We start from the raw sequence: 19,429 nt of genomic DNA, 5'->3' as shown, positions 1-19,429 counted from the left end.
CACTGCCCTTAAACATCTTGTATGCTTGGAGAGAAGGAAAGAGCAGGCCACTCCTGGATTTTTGCCTGGGAAATTCCAGGGACAGAGGAGCATGGTGGGCTACAGTGCATGGGGTCTCATAGAGCCAGACACAAGCTAGTGACTGAGCACAGTTGTTTTTAGGAAATCTGTTGGCCACAGGAAGCACATCAGTGGCTCTAGTTTGTGGCCTTTTGTTTAATATCTCTCTTTCCCGCTTGGCTCTCTGTTCCACAGGGGCACATGCCCAAGGGTCTGCTCTGCTCAGTCCAGTGTCTGGATTCAACAAATGGAGTAATGAAAATAGAAGACAGAACCACCCTCCCAGTAGAGCATCAGGATCAAAAAGGATACACTAGCAAAGGGATGGCATTTTGTCACTCTCGACCTCCTTTTTGATCGCCCGCTGGAAATGTCCCCATTTCCCTTTAAGCCCTACTCTCAGTTGTCCCCGAAACTTCCTTACCCTCTGCCCTGAAGTCATCACAATGGCCACATGAGTTCTGGCTGGGGTGGGGCCCACTGTGACATCACCAAGGGCCCAGTCATCCCTGGTCCTCAGTCTCCAGGAGCCAGGACAGACCAGAGCACCGGGGACCACTTCCTCTCAGTTCATCATCAGTTCAGTTCATATCAGTCACTCAGTCGTGTCCAACTCTTTGTGACCCCATGAACTGCAGCACGCCAGGCTTCCTTGTCCATCACAAACTCCCGGAGTTCACCCAAACTCATGTCCATTGTGTCGGTGATGCCATCCAACCATCTCATCCTCTGTCGTCCCCTTCTCTTCCTCCCCTCGATCTTTCCCAGCATCAGGATCTTTTCAAATGAGCCAGACCTCCGCATCAGGTGGCCAAAATATTGGAGTTTAAGCTTTGACATCAGTCCCTCCAATGACCACCCAGGACTGATCTTTAGAATGGACTGGTTGATCTCCTTGCAGTCCAAGGGACTCTCAAGAGTCTTCTCCAACTCCACGATTCAAAAGCACCAATTGTTTGGTGCTCAGCTTTCTTTATAGTCCAACACTCACATCCATACATGACTACTGAAAAAACCATGACCTTGACTAGACAGACCTTTGTTGGCAAAGTCATGTCTCTGCTTTTTAATATGCTGTCTAGGTTGGTCATAACTGCCATTCCAAGGAGAAAGCGTCTTTTAATTTCATGACTGCAACCACCATCCACAGTGATTTTGGAGCCCAGAAAAATAAAGTCAGCCACTGTTTCCATTGTTTCCCCATTTATTTGCCATGAAGTGATGGGACCAGATGCCATGATCTTAGTTTTCTGAATGTTGAGCTTTAAGCCAACCTTTTCACTCTCCCCTTTCACTTTCATCAAGAGGCTCTTTAGTTCTTCACTTTCTGCCATAAGGGTGGTGTCATCTGCATATCTGAGGTTATTGATATTTCTCCTGGCAAACTTGATTCCAGCTTGTGCTTCCTCCAGCCCAGCATTTCTCATAATATACTCTGCATATAAGTTAAATAAGCAGGGTGATAATATACAGTCTTTTTTTCCATTTATTTTTATTAGTTGGAGGCAAACTACTTTACAATGTTGTAGTGGTTTTTGCCATACATTGACATGAATCAGCCATGAATTTACATGTATTCCCCATCCCAATCTCCCTTCCCGCCTCCCTCCCCACCCTATCCCTCTGGGTCTTCCCAGTGCAGCAGCCCCGAACACTTGTCTCTTGCATCCAACTTGGGCTGGTGATCTGTTTCACCCTTGATAGTATACATGTTTTGATGCTGTTCTCTCAAAATATCCCACCCTTGTCTTCTCCCACAGAGTCCAAAATCTGTTCTGTACATCTGTGTCTCTTTTTCTGTTTTGCATATAGGGTTATCGTTACCATCTTTCTAAGCTCCATATATATGCATTAGTATACTGTATTGGTCTTTATCTTTCTGGCTTACTTCACTCTGTATAATGGGCTCCAGTTTCATTCATCTCATTAGAAATGATTCAAATGAATTCTTTTTAATGGCTGAATAATATTCCACAGTATATATGTACCACAGCTTCCTTTTCCATTCGTCTGCTAATGGGCATCTAGGTTGCTCTTGATGTACTCCTTTTCCTACTTGGAACCAGTCTGTTGTTCCATGTCCAGTTCAAACTGTTGCTTCCTGACCTGCATACAAGTTTCTTAAGAGGCAGGTCAGGTGGTCTGGTATTCCCATCTCTTTCAGAATTTTCCACAGTTTATTGTGATCCACACAGTCAAAGGCTTTGGAATAGTCAATAAAGCAGAAATAGATTTTTTTTTTTCTGGAACTCTCTTGCTTTTTCGATGATCCAGTGGATGTTAACAAATTGATCTCTGGTTCCTCTGCCTTTTCTAAAACCAGCTTGAACATCTGGAAGTTCCCGGCTCACGAATTGCTGAAGCATGGCTTGGAGAATTTTGAGAATGTGGTCCACTGGAGAAGGGAATGGCAAACCACTTCAGTATTCTTGGCTCGAGAACCCCATGAACAATATGAAAAGACAAAAAGATAGGACATTGAAAGATGAACTCTCCAGGTCAGTAGGCGCCCAATATGCTACTGGAGATCAGTGGAGAAATAACTGCAGAAAGAATGAATGGATGGAGTCAAAGGAAAAACAACACCCAGTTGTGGATGGGACTGGTGATAGAAGCAAGATGCTGTAAAGAGCAATATTGCTTAGGAACCTGGAATCCATGAATAAAGGCAAATTGGAAGTGGTCAAATGGCAAGAGTGAACTTCGACCTTTGAGGAATCAGCAAACTAAGATGGACTGGAATGGGTGAATTTAACTCAGATGACCATTAAATCTACTACTGTGGCCAAGAATCCCTTAGAAGAAATGGAGTACCCATCATAGTCAACAAAAGAGTCTGAAATGCAGTACTTAGATGCAATCTCAAAAACGACAGAATGATCTCTGTTCATTTCCAAGGCAAACCATTCAATATCACGATAATACAAGCTATGCCTCGACCAGAAACCCTGAAGAAGCTGAACTTGAACAGTTCTATGAAGACCTACAAGTCTTTCTAAAACTAACACCCAAAAAAGATGTCCTTTTCATTATAGGGGAGTGGGGTGCAAAAGTAGGAAGTCAAGAAGCACCTGGAGTAACAGGCAAATTTGGCCTTGGGATACAGAATGAAGCAAGGCAAAGGCTAATAGAGTTCTGCCAAGAGAACACACTGGTCATAGCAAACACCCTCTCCCAACAACACAAGAGAAGACTCTACACATGGACATCACCAGATGGTCAACACCGAAATCAGGTTGATTATACCCTTTGCGGCCAAAGATAGAGAAGCTCTATACAGTCAGCAAAAACAAGAGCTGGAGCTGACTGTGGCTTAGACGATGAACTCTTTATTGCCAAATTCAGACTTAAATTGAAGAAAGTGGGGAAAACAACAAAATCATTCAGGTATGACCTAAATCAAATCCCTTATGACTATACAGTGGAAGTGAGAAATATATTTAAGGGACTAGATCTGATAGACAGAGTGCCTGATGAACTATGGATGGAGATTCATGACATTGTACAGGAAACAGGGATCAAAACCATACCCAAGAAAAAGAAATGCAAAAACGCAAAATGGCTGTCTGAGGAGGCCTTACAAATAGCTGTGAAAAGAGGAGAAGCATAAAGCAAAGGAAAAAGGAAAGCTATACCCATTTGAATGCAGAGTTCCAAAGAATGGCAAGGAGAGAGAAGAAAGCCTTCCTCAGCCATCAATGCAAAGAAATAGAGGAAAACAATAGAATGGGAAAGAATAGAGATCTCTTCAAGAAAATTAGAGATACCAAGGGAACATTTCTTGCAAAGATGGGCTCAATAAAGGACATAAACGGTATGGACGTAACAGAAGCAGAAGATATTAAGGAGAGGTGGCAAGAATACACAGAACTGTACAAAAAAGATCTTCACGACCCAGATAATCACAAAGGTGTGATCACTCACACTCACTTAGACATCCTGGAGTGTGAAGTCACGTGGGCCTTAGGAAGCATCACTACGAACATAGCTAGTAGAGGTGATGGAATTCCAGTTGAGCTATTTCAAATCCTAAAAGATGATGCTGTGAAAGTGCTGCACTCAGTATGTCAGCAAATTTGGGAAACTCCGCAGTGGCCACAGGAATGGAAAAGGCCAATTTTCATTCCAATCCCAAAGAAAGGAAATGCCAAAGAATGCTCAAACTACAGCTCACCATGTGGTACGTCAGATGATTCCTATGGTTCTTCATAGTTGTGTTACCTGTGTTTACAGCTTAATGTTTACTTCTCTGAGAGAGAAAGCTGAAGAACTCTGGGGGAAGGTGCTCTGTGTTTGAAACTTTCTAATTTGACAGAATCTAGATTTGGCAGAATCTAATTTGGCAGAGCATGCCCAAGACTGTCTTGAGATCACGTTTTCTGGCTTTTCTTCATAGTGCTGATGTACCTGACAGTGAAGTTGGCAGGAGAGAGTGGCGAGACTGATGAGCAGACTCCACTTGCACCTCAGGGCGGTTCATTTGGTTTTCTGGGAAAGAAAAAGGAAAAGGCTTCCCTGTCAAAGACTATATATGGTCGATACCTTAACCTTGTTGGAGATGGACCTTGTGAAATGTGTGTCCAGAGTGTGGAATCTGAAACTTACCATGGCAACCGGTGGTAACCTCAACCCTCTCAATGTCGAGGTTCCTGCAGATGTACCCAATAACGTTACGGTATATGAACTCTGGGGCAACGAAGATTCTGATTGAGTGGATTTGTGTGTCAAAGTAGGAGAGTAATTGTTGAGCGTTGACAGACCTTATCCAAACTAATAAAGACTATTCTGAAGCAAAAGCAAAAAGCCTCTGGTAATTTTTATTCGCTCTACAGTTTTACCTTTCCTTAAATTTTGTACAATTGGCAGCCTTCAGTGTATAACCTTTTCCAGACTAGCTTTTTTAACTTAATAACATTCATTCAGGTTTCATCCACTTCTTTTTGTGATTTGATAGCTCATTTCTTTTTATTCTTGAATAATATTCTGTTATGTTGATGTACCATAATTTGTTTATCCAGTCGTCTATTAAAGGACACTTTGGTTGCTTCCAATGTGTGTGTGTGTGTGTGTGTGTAAGAGAGAGAGATAATATGAATTAAACTGTTATAAAATTCATGTGCATGTTTCTGTGTGGGGATTAACTGTCAAATCATTTCCTGAAGAATCTAAGAGTGTAATTGATAGATCATGTGGTATAACAATGTTTAGCTCTGTAAGAAATTGCTTCTGAAGTGATTCTACCATTTTGCAATCCCACTAACAAGGAGTGAGAGTTCCTGTTGTTCCTCATCTTTGCCAGTAATTGGTTTGTCAGATTTTTGTATTTAGCCATTCCAGTAAGTGTGTAGTGGTATCTCATTGTTTTAATTTCATCAGTCTACTCTAAAAAGTTATATTTTCCCCCATATTTCCATTGCAGCATTTCCATTGTGTTTTATTACCATCAATTCTTCAGGACTTTTACCTTTAATCTGAGGTTTAAATAGATCTGCTCAGCAAAACTTCTGCTGCTGTTTATACCATAATTGATTGCTTTGTTTAATTAGTCCTCTAATAATTTTTCATGAAGGACTCATAACTTGAAATTGTGTATATTGGAAAATGTTTATTTTTATTTGAACAACACTGAGCACATTTTCTTTTCCTGAGTATTGCTTTGTCCACTAATTTTGAGTGCCTCCACAAAAAAGGTTAAGTTCAGCATGAACTCCCCCCACCATTTTTTCTGTTTTGTTTAGATTCTCTTATATACTTACTAGATGTAATCCCAATCTGTATTAGTGCCAAATGCAGTTGTAGTTGTACATTTACCCTGAAGTTTTATTACAAGCAAACATGTATTTTATCAGAATCTTGAATTTATTATGTCTTCTTCATATAGTTTTGAAAAACTACATGCTCATTATTCAAGTTTTAAATAATCTGTGGTTCTTCTCCATTGAGATTCTAATGAGTCCATATATAATGATAGAACTAGAGAACATCATAAAATATGTTGAGATAGTTATTGAAGCAATTATATTTTAAAAATGACAGTAACAAAGCTGTTTGCTATTGGTAACAATTATTTTTCTCTCAGCATATTTTGTAATTATGAAAGTCCATATGTGCTCTTTATATGAGAGACTTATATATAAGTTCAATATATATAAGACTTATATATAAGTCCAATATAAAATCCTATATGCTCTTCCATGTAGTCTATAAACAGAGAAGATAAATTAGCAAGCACCTCCATTGAACATCACTTTATAGAATATCTAATGATCGGTTTTAACTAGTTTCACTTAGAGTCTTTTTGTAGTTCAGTAATAAACATGTTTGTTTTTCTGTCAGTAAAGAGAATTTGCTAGTTCTCTTGGTGGGGGGGGAGACTATTTTACTCAATATTATCCTATGTTGTTGATTCTCAAGAGAAAAGAAATCTTAAGACACTTGTTTTCGAATGTCTGGTACTGTGCCTAATAGATATTTTTCTAATTAATATGTAATAATTAGTAAAGTGTACATTCTGTTTACTTCCAACACTGATTTAAAGTGACTTATGATAAAAGACATGTTTCAGTTAAATATGTTTGGGATCAACATGTTCACACTGCTGTATTTAAAATGCGTAACCAACAGGGACCTACTCTATAGCACAAGGAACTCTGCTGAATACTCTGTAAGGACATAAATGGGAAAATAATTTGGAAAAAAAAATAGATATATGTATACCTGAATCAATTTGCTGTAGACATAAGCTATCACAACATTGCTAACCAATTGTACTCCAATATAAAATAGAACATTAAAAAAGGAAAATAAACTTTCACTGAAGACAAAAATAGCAATATAAACTAAACAATGTTGAGAATGAGGCAAATGATTATTGTACTTCATGGTACACTATCTTTATCAATATAAATATTAGTAGTAATTTGAAATGGAAGGAAATTAACTCAGCATTGCTCTTTCACATGAAGGCATATACATTAGCAGCTTACTTTAAGTCGTTACTATGGATTGGCCTAGTACAAAGTGAGCCTGAAGAAGACTGGTGGACTTACTCATTAGAGCACTGAAAATCTTCCCGTCACCAGTGCACAAGGCAGTTTAATGGCAAGCCACTACTACTTGAGTTTGTTTTGCTTTGTTTTGTTTTTTTCATGTAGTGTGAATCACTTCCCATGAAAATTTTAATCTCTCAAACCTAAGGAAAAGAAATGAAAGATAAGGGCATAATAAAGGGCAAAAATGGCATGGACCTAAAAGAAGCAGAAAGTGTTAAGAAGAGGTGGTAAGAATACACAGAAGAACTATACAAAAATGATCTTAATGACCCAGATCAAATCAGAATCAGAGATCAAATTAAACTCATCCATTGTATCATAGAAAAAGCAAGAGAGTACCAGAAAAACATCTATTTCTGCTTCATTGACTAGACCAAAGCCTTTGACTGTGTGGATCACAAGAAACTGTGGGACATTCTTAAAGAGATGGGGATACCAGATCACCTTACCTGTCTCCTGAGAAATCTGTGTATGGGTCAAGGAGCAATAGTTAGAACCGGACATGAAACAGCAGACTGGTTCTAAACTGGGAAAGGAGCTCGACAGGGCTGTATATGGTCACCCTGCTAATTTAACTGATATGCAGAGTACAGCTTATGAAATGCCAGGCTGGATGAAGCATAAGGTGGAATCGAGATTGCTGGGAGACATACCAAAACCTCAAATATGCAGATGACACCACCCTTATGGCAGGAAGCAAAGAGGAACTAAAGATGAAAGGGAAAGAAGAGAGTGAAAAAGCTGGCTTAAAACTCAACAATCAGAAAATGAAGATCATGGCATCTGGTCCCATCACTTCATGGCAAATAGATGGAGGAACAATGAAAAGAGTATCAGGATTTATTTTCTTGGGCTCCAAAATGACTGCAGATGGTGACTGCAGCCAGGAAATTAAAAGATGTTTCTCCCTGGAAGAAAAGCTCTGACCGATCTGGGCAGCATACGAAAAAGCAGAGACATTACTTTGCCAACAAAGTCCATCTAGTCATAGCTATGGTTTTTCCAGTAGTCATGTATGGATGTATGTGAGAAAAAAGCTAACAATAACAAAACAGTCTGAGAATCTGAGAACTGAAAATACATTCTGGATCATGTGAAAAGTCCTAAAATTGGTTTACCTTAAAGAAAAATGTAAAGCAATCATCCTTCAATAAAAAATATAGTAATTAAAAAAAATCAAGTGGCCTTTTGCTTCTCAATGAAAGGAAATAAGTTATTGCTTCTGTTAAATAAGATTTGTTGTTGCTGTTCATTTGCTAAGTCATGTCTGACTCTTTGTGACCCCATGGACTACCGCATACCAGACTCCTCTGTCCTCCACTATCTTCCATAATTGTTCAAATTCATGTCCATTGAGTCAGTGATACTATCTAACCATCTCATCCTCTGCTGCCAAAATAAGAGATTAACAGTATAAAACATTCAACAACATAACATTTTTCAAAGATGGCCATAAGAAGACTTGAAATTGAAGAAACTGGAGCCAATAATTTGTAGAAAAGTTTAGATAACTATTTTAAAAGTAAAAAATGTTAATACAAAACTGAAGAATAAGAAAGAGGGTAACCATCATAATGGAGAGATTACAAAATTCCAATCTGTGAAATTATACATAATCATAGTATACATAGTATACATAATCATAATATACATATATTATACTTTAAATGTGTATAGGATATGTAGTGATATCACGTTCTACAGTTCTATTACTGATTTGTAACTTATTTGTTTTTGATAAGTTTTGCCCAGAGTTTATTAATGTTATAGGTCTTTTGGGGCTTCCTGGGTGGTGTCAGTGGTAAAGAATCTGCCTGCCAAAGCAGGAGACAAGAGAGACACAGGTTTCATCCCTGGGTTGGGAAGATTCCTGGAGTAGGAAACGGCAACCCACTCCAGTATTCTGGCCTGGAAAATTCCATGGACAGAGGAGCCTGACAATCTACAGTCCATGGGGTCCCAAGGAGTCGGACATGATTGAGCATGCACGCATATAAGCATTAGTCTTTTCAAAGAATTAATTTTTGCTTTGTTGATCCTATTATGTTAATGTTCTGTACCATCAATTTCTGCTCCTTTCTTCATGAGATTTTTCTATTTGTGAGGGATTTAAGTTGCTATTCTTTAACTAACTTCTTGAGATGGATTCTTAGATCATTGATTTTCAGTCTTTATTCTTTTCTAGCATATGTATTTAAGGCTACATATTTCTCTCTAAAGCATGACCTTAGTTGAATTCCACATATATTTTCATTAAGTTCAAAATATTGTCTAATTTTCACTGTAGTCTCTTCTTTGACTCAGAGGTTATTTAGAATTATATTTTGTATTTTCCAAACATATGGGAATTTCCTAGCTATCTTTTTATTATACATAGATATGTGGTCATCTAATAAATTCTGTCTGATGTCATTCATTTGAAATTTGTTGAGTTGCATTATGGTCCAGCAATTCTGAAAAATTTCCACATGTATTTGAAAGGAATGTGTTCTTTGTGGCTGTTGGGTATTTAATCACATACATTTTAACTGGGTTGTTCAAATATTTTGTATCATATCATGTCTTTGGTCTTCTTGTTCTACCAGTTACACAGAAGTATTTTTAAAATCTTCCAGCATGAATATGCTATTATGAAATTACTGTTGTTGTGAATTTGCCTATTACTTCTTATAATTTCATCAGTTTTTACTTTAAATGTTTTCAGGCTATAATAATTACATCTATCAAATTAAACTATTTTCTTCTCATTTTTGTGTCTCTTTTTTGCTTTAAGGTATATATATATATATATATATATATATATATATATATATATATATATATATATATATATATATATATTTCACTACCACTGCTCAGTACTCCCAAAACTTAGTAGTTTAAAACAACAAAATTTATCATTTCTAATAGTTTAGGGGAGTCAGGAAAATAGGAGCAGCCTAGTCTTTCATGAGATTGCAGTCAAAATGTCTAGTGGGGTTGTAACTTCATGAGAAGTTTGAATGGAACTGGATAATCTACTTCCAAGATGGCTCACTCACATCGTTGTTGGCTGGAGGCCTCAGTTTCTTATTGGCTATGGATAAGAAGCATAGGTTCCTCATTACATGGACCTCTCCATAACGCTGCCTGAGTGTCCTCAAGATGAGGAAGATAGCTTTCTACAGAGAAAGCAATCTGACAGAGAGAGGTCAAGGAGGAAGCCACGAAGTATTTATGACCAACTTTCAGAAGTCTCACATTTCTGCCACATTCTATGCATTAGAAATGATTCATGTTGATGTATGGCAGAAACCAATACAATGTTGTAAAGCAATTATCCTTTAATTAAAAATAAATAAATTAATAAAAAAGAGTGAGTCACTAAGTGCAACCCACTCTCAAGAAGAGGGAAATTAGGCTCTGTGTTTGAAGGGAGAAGTATCAAAGAATTTGTGGACCTACTTTAAAACCATCACAATTAGTATTTGCATGGTACATTTTTTTCATACTTTTACATCAAGACTTTACATTTTCTTATATTTTAGGTTTGGTTCATAGTAAGCAAAAAACACAGATATCATATGCCACTATATCATCCTTTGAATTTCAATTGGAGCATTTATTTAATTTTTATTCAATGTAATTATTGATATGCCTGTGTGCTAAGTCACTTTCAGTCATGTCCAACTCTGTGACCCCATGGACTTAAGCCTGTCAGGCTCCTCTGTCCATGGGATTCTCCAAGCAAGATTACTGGAGTGGGTTACATTTCCTTCTGCATGGGATCTTTCTGATCTAGGGATTGAACCCACATCTCTTATGTCCCCTGCATTGGCTGGTGGGTTCTTTACCACTAGTGCCACTGAAATATTTGAGTTTGAATCTCTGGAATTGTCACCTGATTTCTCTTGTTCCCGCCTTTGTGTGCTCCTTTATTCACCCTTCTTACCTTAGTAAGATGACCTGAAGCTAGGCTTTAGTCCCTGTGATGACTGTTTACTTCTGACACCATTGTTCCTCAGGAGTCTCTATTGAAAACTCCAACTGTTTTCTCATGAGAGTCAGTTGAAAGTTTTGCTTATTTTTAGGCTCCTCAGTATCTTCTTTCAGAACTAGCAGATACTGGTGGGGAAAGAGTCCCCAAAGTGAACTTACTTCTGTTAACCTTAAATCTTTGTTTTCTGTCATGCTGTCTCTCTAATTCTTCATTGTCTTATTGGTTCTCCAGAACATTCAAGCAGAATACTTAAAAAAAAAAAAAAAACCAAAACTATCTTCTAGTTGTTTGTTTGGGGAGGTTGGTTTGAATTTCTTAGTTTGCCTTCATCAGAAGTGAGAAAAGTCATTTAAGTTTTACAAATGGTAAAGTATTATTATTATTCCATTTTATTGGTGAGGGAACTAGTCTCAGACAAGCCAAGTAAATTGCTCAAAGTTCCATTTAGAAAGTGTTAAACCTAGAACTGGAACTTGTATCTTTCTGTCTCTAAAAAAAACTCATGCTATTTACATTAGCTAAAAGCAATTTTGGCTAATATCCTCTAAGTAGAACACACTATAAGATTTATTACTACCATACTTTTCATCAATTATAAATGTATATTTGCAAATTGGAAGTATTTCTGTTTTATAGCAGTCTTTAATTAATTTCACTAAAATATAGTTAGTTTGAGTTTCTTAAGTATTTTGATTTACAATCATATAATTCCTTACTGGTACTGACTAGCAATCAGTATTTTATAAAATAATGGTACTTTAACATGGAAGTCAAATATAACTGAACAAGTAGTTATTTTTAAAATATAACTTGAATCTTAATTTTTGAATCTCCTCATTGTTGTTTATTTGTTCCTTAACTAGGAGTCATTTTAAAGAAATTCAGTCTTGATACAAATCTCATTTAAAATTCCACTGCAAAACAATGAATTCCTTTTTAGAATTCCATTTATGGAATTCATATGAATATGGATTTATTGGAATTTATGGATTTTAGGAATTCTATGAATTTTATGAATATATGGAATTTAGGAGTTCCAATTTTATGGATTTTTATGAATTTATGGAATTTATGAATTTTATGAAATTTATGAATTTTGTGAATTTTATGAAATTTATGAATTCTATGAATTCCAATTTTATGGATTTTTATGAGTTTATGGATTTTTATGAATTTTATGAAACTTATGAAATTTATGAATTCCATGAATTTTATGAATTCCAATTTTATGGATTTTTATGAATTTTAATGAATTTATGGAATTTTATGAAATTTATGAATTTTATGAAATTTATGATTTTTATGAAATTTATGAAGTTTATGAAATTTATGAATTCTATGAATTCTATGAATTTTATGAATTCCAATTTTATGGATTTTTATGAATCTTATGAATATTGTGAATTTTATGAATATTATGAATTTTATGAAATTTATGAATTCTATGAATTCTATGAATTCCAATTTAATGGAATTTTATGAAATTTATGAATTTTATGAATTCCATGAATTTTATGAATTCCATGAATTTTATGAATTCCAATTTTATGGATTTTCATGAATTTGATGAATTTATGGAATTTTATGAAATTTATGAAACTTATGAATTTTATGAAAGTTATTAATTTTATGAAAGTTATGAGTTTTATGAAATCTATGAATTTTATGAAATCTATGAATTTTATGAATTCCAATTTTATGGATTTTTATGAATTTTATGAACTTATGGAATTTTATGAATTTTGTGAATTTTATGAATATTATGAATTTTATGAATTTTATGAAACTTATGAATTTTATGAAAGTTATTAATTTTATGAAAGTTATGAATTTTATGAAATTTATGAGTTTATGAAATCTATGAATTTTATGAAATCTATGAATTTTATGAATTCCAATTTTATGGATTTTTATGAATTTTATGAACTTATGGAATTTTATGAATTTTGTGAATTTTATGAATATTATGAATTTTATGAAACTTATGAATTTTATGAAAGTTATGAATTTTATGAAATTTATGACTTTTATGAATTTTATGAAATTTATGACTTTTATGAATTCCACTTTTATGGATTTTTATGAATTTATGGAATTTATGAATTCCAATTTTATGGATTTTTATGAATTTATGGAATTCTATGAATTTTATGAAAGTTATGAATTTTATGAAATTTATGAATTTGATGAATTCTATGAATTCCAATTTAATGGATTTTTATGAATTTACAGATTTTTATGAATTTTATGAAACTTATGGATTTTATGAAACTTATGAATTTTATGAAAGTTATGAATTTTATGAAATTTATGACTTTTATGAATTCTATGAATTTTATGAAATTTATGAATTTTGTTAATTTTATGAATTTTATGAGTTCCAAATTATGGATTTTTATGAATTTATGGAATTTTATGAATTTTATGTGTTTATGGAATTTATGAATTCCAATTTTATGGATTTTTATGAATTTATGGAATTTTATGAATTTTGTGTATTTATGGAATTTATGAATTTTATGAATATGAATTTGAATATTATGAACTTTATGAATATGAATATTCATATAATATGAATATGAATATTATGAATATGAATGTTATGAATTTTATGAACAATGAATTCATATTTCATTCATATGAATATTTCATTCACATAATTCATTCATATGAAATATGAATATTATGAATTTATGAATTTTATGACTTAATAGAATTTATGAATTTCAATTCATTTATGGAAATTCCATTTCCATAAAGCCATATGGTTAGTAAATTCCACCTTATGTTATTCGTCTTTCAGGGATGACATTATGGAAATCTATAGATCTTTAAGTTGTCAACAGATATATACTATATGACATACATTGTTATTACAATGATTAAGTTTAACATATTATTAAATACTGAAGAAAAGTTCTTTCCTTAATCAAAAGACCTATGTGTATTTAGAAAAACAATTTCTCTGCTTATTTCTGCTGATAAGAAACTTGAATACTATCTCTAGAAGAAATATCAGAATATTTCCATCTGCCTTTGCACTGATGATGTTAAATGAAAATGGAGACCAATATTATAAGAAAGGTTAAATAAGAAAAGCTAAAAGAACACATTTCTTCAACAAAATTGACTTGGCTCTATGATCTGAAAAGCAGGATTTCTGAGGTTACTGAAGGGTTTTTGCGTCAAGCGTGCCCTTGAGGCCATCTGGCTCCTAAACAGACTTCATTTTTTTTTTTTCTTCTGTGTTGGTGCTACACTGGAGAAAAGGAAATAAGAAAGAGAGGGGCCTTTTAGGTCAACTGGCATAAGCTTTAAGATAGAAACAAATGGAATCTGGTTTAAAGTTTCTAGATTGGACAGTTTAATTTTACCAGGGTAGGGAGACAGACAGATTTAGAGCAGGGTCCTAGAGATGACTAACAATGAATTTTGCTGAACCAAAGCTCTGTGCTTGGTAGTTGGAGAGGGAAGATATCTTTGAGGCAATGAAAAACCTTTACACTGAAGAAGAGGGTAGGACAGTACCTGGGGTTGATTGAACTCAATCTATTAATAACATGCTCTGAATCCACTGGGTGAAGGCTTGTGCCAACTTGTAAGTTGTTACAAGTTCTGGAAAGTCAGAATTACATGCCGTATTCTTTATGGTTTCAAATACCAAGTGTATAGGAAGAGGAAAAAAAGGGAGAGGATTTTATGGAAAAGTATCTCAATAACTGAAAATATATCCCTTCTGAGTAGAGTTTTTTCCCCAAAGTTATAAATTTCTTAGATTCTAGAAGCTTGGGGGGTGGTAGAGGAGAAGGAATGTGGGTTGCATTGAGTAACTGCCTTTTGTGAGGCTTCACAGGCAGATAACATGAGAGCTTACTTTGGACTTGATGGAGACCCTTTGGGAGAGTTGGCCTAGAGGCAGCTTAAGTGGATTTTGTCCAGTAGAGCCACTGGCGAGGCAATGGACTCTGTGTGTGTGACTGCTAGATTTCCAGGGCTGGAGGGTTGATTCTTTAGGAGTCAGCCAGGTTGCCAATCTCTTAAGAATTGTTATTTCATGTTCCTAGGACTTGCCTGGTAGCTCAGCTGGTAAAGAATCCGCCTGCAATGCAGGAAACCCCATTTCGATTCCCGGGTTGGGAAAATCTCCTGAAGAGGGGATAGGCTACTCACTCCAGTATTCATGTGCTTCTATCTGGTGGCTCAGATAGTAAAGAATCTGCCTGCAATGTGGGAGACCTAGGTTCAATCCCTAGGTTGGGAAGGTCCCCTGCAGGAGGGCATGGCAACCTACTCCAATATTTTTGCCTGGAGAATCTCCATGGACATAGGAGCCTGGCAGGCTACAGTCCATGGGATCACAAAGAGTCGGACATGACTGAGAGATTAAGCACACAGCGTGAGAAAATAGTTGAGAAACTCAGAAGAAAACTATCCATGAGAAAATGAATCAGAGTTGGGAATCTGCCATGCACTGAGGACACTGGTGTCAGGTGATCTCTTCCAAATAGTAGAACTTTCCTTTCACTATCCCCCAACTCCTGATTACACCTGGAGGGTTTACAGTGAGAAGGAGGAAAGTGCAAGGGTGGGAAATAGAAAGGTAGATCATGTCTCCTTTCCCCATTGTAGAAGTCTTGGATGGAAGTGGCCCAGAATGAGAGGAAAGGAGCTTTCCTTTCAATAAAGTATGAAATCGGGATTAAAATACTGGACTGAGCATTTAATTACTGGACTAAGACTGATCAGAGAACTTTATTCGAAAGGGAATAGAAAACTATGCTGCCTGAGGGTGCTGCTTGAAGGGTCGGGAGAGATGAGTGGATGAAAGGAAGTAAGTTCTTCCCCTCCACTGGCCTAGTTTGCTCTGTCCCCTTAGGCACCTGCCCCCAGTTCTTAATATTCCAGTGAAACGCAGAGTAAAACACAACTCTACACTAACTCGGGGCTTCCCAGGTGGTGCAATGGTAAAGAATCTGCATGCCAATTCTTGCCAGAAGACCCAAGAGACTCAGGTTCAATCCCTAGGTGGGGAAGATCCCCTGAGAAGGAAATGGCAACCCACTCCAGTATTCTTGCTTGGAAAATTCCATGGACAGAGGAGTCTGGCAACCAGGGGGTTGCAAAGAGTCAGACTTGACTGAGTGACTGGATGTACTACATTAGCCAAGAAATCCTTCTGGTGCAGAGACCAACTGACCTTGAGGGTGAGGAGGTCACTCTTCACTTCCCAGAGAAACAGTTTGCTCAAATCCAAGCAACCATCTCAGTTCAGTCAGTTCAGTCACTCAATTGTGTCTGACTCTCAGCGACCCCATAGACTGTGGCCCACCAGGCTTCTCTGTTCATGGGATTCTCCAGGCAAGAATACTGGCGTGGGTTGCCATTTCCTTCCCCAGGGGATCTTCCTGACCCAGGGATCAAACCTGGGTCTCCTGCATTGCAGGCAGATTCTTTACCATCTGAGCCATCATAGAACCTGGTACATAGTCAATACTTAATACCAACACCTTCACATTTTGAATATTCCCCTATTTCTCCATGGCATTTTACATGTAAAGGTTTTACTATATTATTGCAGACCAAGATGGACATTATTAAAGGAAGATACATTATTATACAGTCCATGGAATTCTCTAGGCCAGAATACTTGAGTGGGGAGCCTTTCTCTTCTCCAAAGTATCTTCCCAACCAAGGGATCAAACCCAGGTTTCCGGCATTGCAAGTGGATTCTTTACCAGCTGAGTCACAAGGGAAGCGAATGAATACTGGAGTGAGTAGCCTATCCCTTTTCCAGAGGATCTTCCCAACCCAGGAATTGGACCAGGGTCTCCTGCATTGCATGCTTATTTTTTAACAACTGAGCTATCAGGAAAGCTCCATAGTGAAAATAAATAATCTTTAAATAGCAATTGCCTAACAATCAGTTCTACTCAGTAGACTATGAGTTCACTGGGGACACAGACTATTTTTTTCATCTCTTCCTCTATTGCTGAGCACAGAGTAGACTTCATAAATGCCTGCTGATGAACTGAATCATCAAAATATCTTCAGCAGCAGGACTGCCTGTCATTAGCAGTCCTAATCAGAAAAGCAAATTCAAGTTAGATTCAGATACAAAGTAGCATGTTTGTCTTCCTGTGGGAACAGAACAGGAGCCTGTGACAGACTTTGAAAAGAAAAAAAAAAGGACTCATCACCTGAGCCAGTGTGTACACCTAGATAAGGTGAGAACAAAGTGCTTCAGAAAAGCCCTCAGACTCAGCTTTGATCTGTGTTCACTTCATGAGATGACCTTTGAGTGAAACTTTAGGACTGTTGACTCAATCCTTTATAGGAATAGAGCTTTTTTTTTTTTTAATTCAACTTATTGAAATCAAAACCTGCTGAGACATGAGGTAATTTTGGTGATTTTCTGTGTTTCAAAAGGAATTTTCTTTTTACAAAATTATTAGGTTTATATAAGGAGGTTCCTTAGATCATTTAAGATACATTCCCAGAAATTCTGCAACTTTTGAGCAATACATCCATGTTGTAAAGCTCTGCATTTTGGTATAGGTTGTTCTTCTAATTCATCCATGCATTCAATTTCCTATTTGTTTAAAAATCTGTTCATTTGATACTTCACAAGAAAGGCTGAGTAAAGATTACATAATCATAGCTGTATAACACAGTCAGAATAACCAACAAGCTGAATTGTTCAGTCTGTGAGAAAACCTTGTAATTCACAAGTAAATGGATAAGGTACTTGGGAAATTGTTGAATCAGTAATGTGGCAGAATTAGCTCTAGAATGAAGGCTGTCATGGTGTAATATAAGCTTAAAAGCAAGTCTCAGATACCTATGGGACACTGTCTAGTATACTAACATGGTGAAAGAGAAAACAGAGATAAAGAGTACAAAGAATTCTTGAAGAAACAATAGCCATAAACTTCCTAAATGTGCTTTAAAAAACCCATGAATCTACACACTCAAGAAACTTAATGAACTTCAAATTGAACAAATTCAACAAGATCCACATGTAGATACACTTGAGTAAAACTGTCAAAAGATAAAGACAAAAGAAATCTTGAAAGCAGTAAAAGCAAAACCACACCACATTATGTTCAAGGAGTCTTCAAAAAGATTGAGTTGATTTTTCGTCAGAAACTTGGGGTTCAGAAAGCAGTAGGTTGACATATTGAAGTGATAAAAGAAAAAGACAGTCAACAAAGAATTCTATATCCAGCAATACTATCCTTCAAAAATGAAGGAGAAATTAAGACACTTACAGATGAAAAAAAAAAAATGACAGAATTAATCACTAGAAGACTTGCCCTATTAGAAGAACTAGAGAATTTTTTTAGCCTTAAATGAAATGACAGTAGACAATGAGTCAAATGCACATGAAATAAGCAAAGGTCAGAAATAAAGGCAACTATACAAATAAGTGGAGAAGGCAACGGCACCCCACTCCAGTACTCTTGCCTGGAAAAATCCCATGGATGGAGGAGCTTGGTAGGCTTTGGTCCATGGGGTCGCTAAGAGTCAGACACGACGGAGCGACTTCACTTCCACTGTTCACTTTCATGCATTGGAGAAGGAAATGGCAACCTACTCCAGTGTTCTTGCCTGGAGAATCCCAGGGACTGGGGAGCCTGGTGGGCTGCCGTCTATGGGGTCGCACAGAGTCAGAAATGACTGAAGCGACTTAGTAGCAGCAGCAGCATACAAATAAGTATAAAAATAGTATAAATATAATTTTGATGATTCTTTTCTTCTCAGTCTGATTTTAAAATACAGTTGCACAAGCAATAACTTGAAAGCTGTTTCTTTTTCTCTGCATTTTTTTTCCATTTATTTTTATTAGTTGGAGGCTAATTACTTTACAATATTGTAGTGGGTTTTGTCATACATTGACATAAATCAGCCATGGATTTACATGTGTTCCCCATCCCGATCCCCCCTCCCACCTCCCTCTCCACCCAATCCCTCTGGGTCTTCCCAGTGCACCAGGCCGGAGCACTTGTCTCATGCATCCAACCTGGGCTGATGATCTGTTTCACCCTGGATAATATACATGTTTTGATGCTGTTCTCTCAAAACATCCCACCCTCACCTTCTCCCATAGAGTCCAAAAGTCTGTTCTGTATATCTGTGTCTCTTTTTCTGTCTTGCATATAGGATTATCGTTACCATCTTTCTAAATTCCACATATAAGTGTTAGTATACTGTATCGGTCTTTATCTTTCTGGCTTACTTCACTCTGTATAATAGATTCCAGTTTCATCCATCTCATTAGGACTGGTTCAAATGAATTCTTTTTAATGGCTGAGTAATATTCCATGGTGTATATGTACCA

This window comes from Dama dama, chromosome X, assembly GCF_033118175.1.
Source record: "Dama dama isolate Ldn47 chromosome X, ASM3311817v1, whole genome shotgun sequence".
In the NCBI taxonomy this organism is placed as follows: domain Eukaryota; kingdom Metazoa; phylum Chordata; class Mammalia; order Artiodactyla; family Cervidae; genus Dama; species Dama dama.
This window is presented reverse-complemented; position numbering follows the sequence as displayed.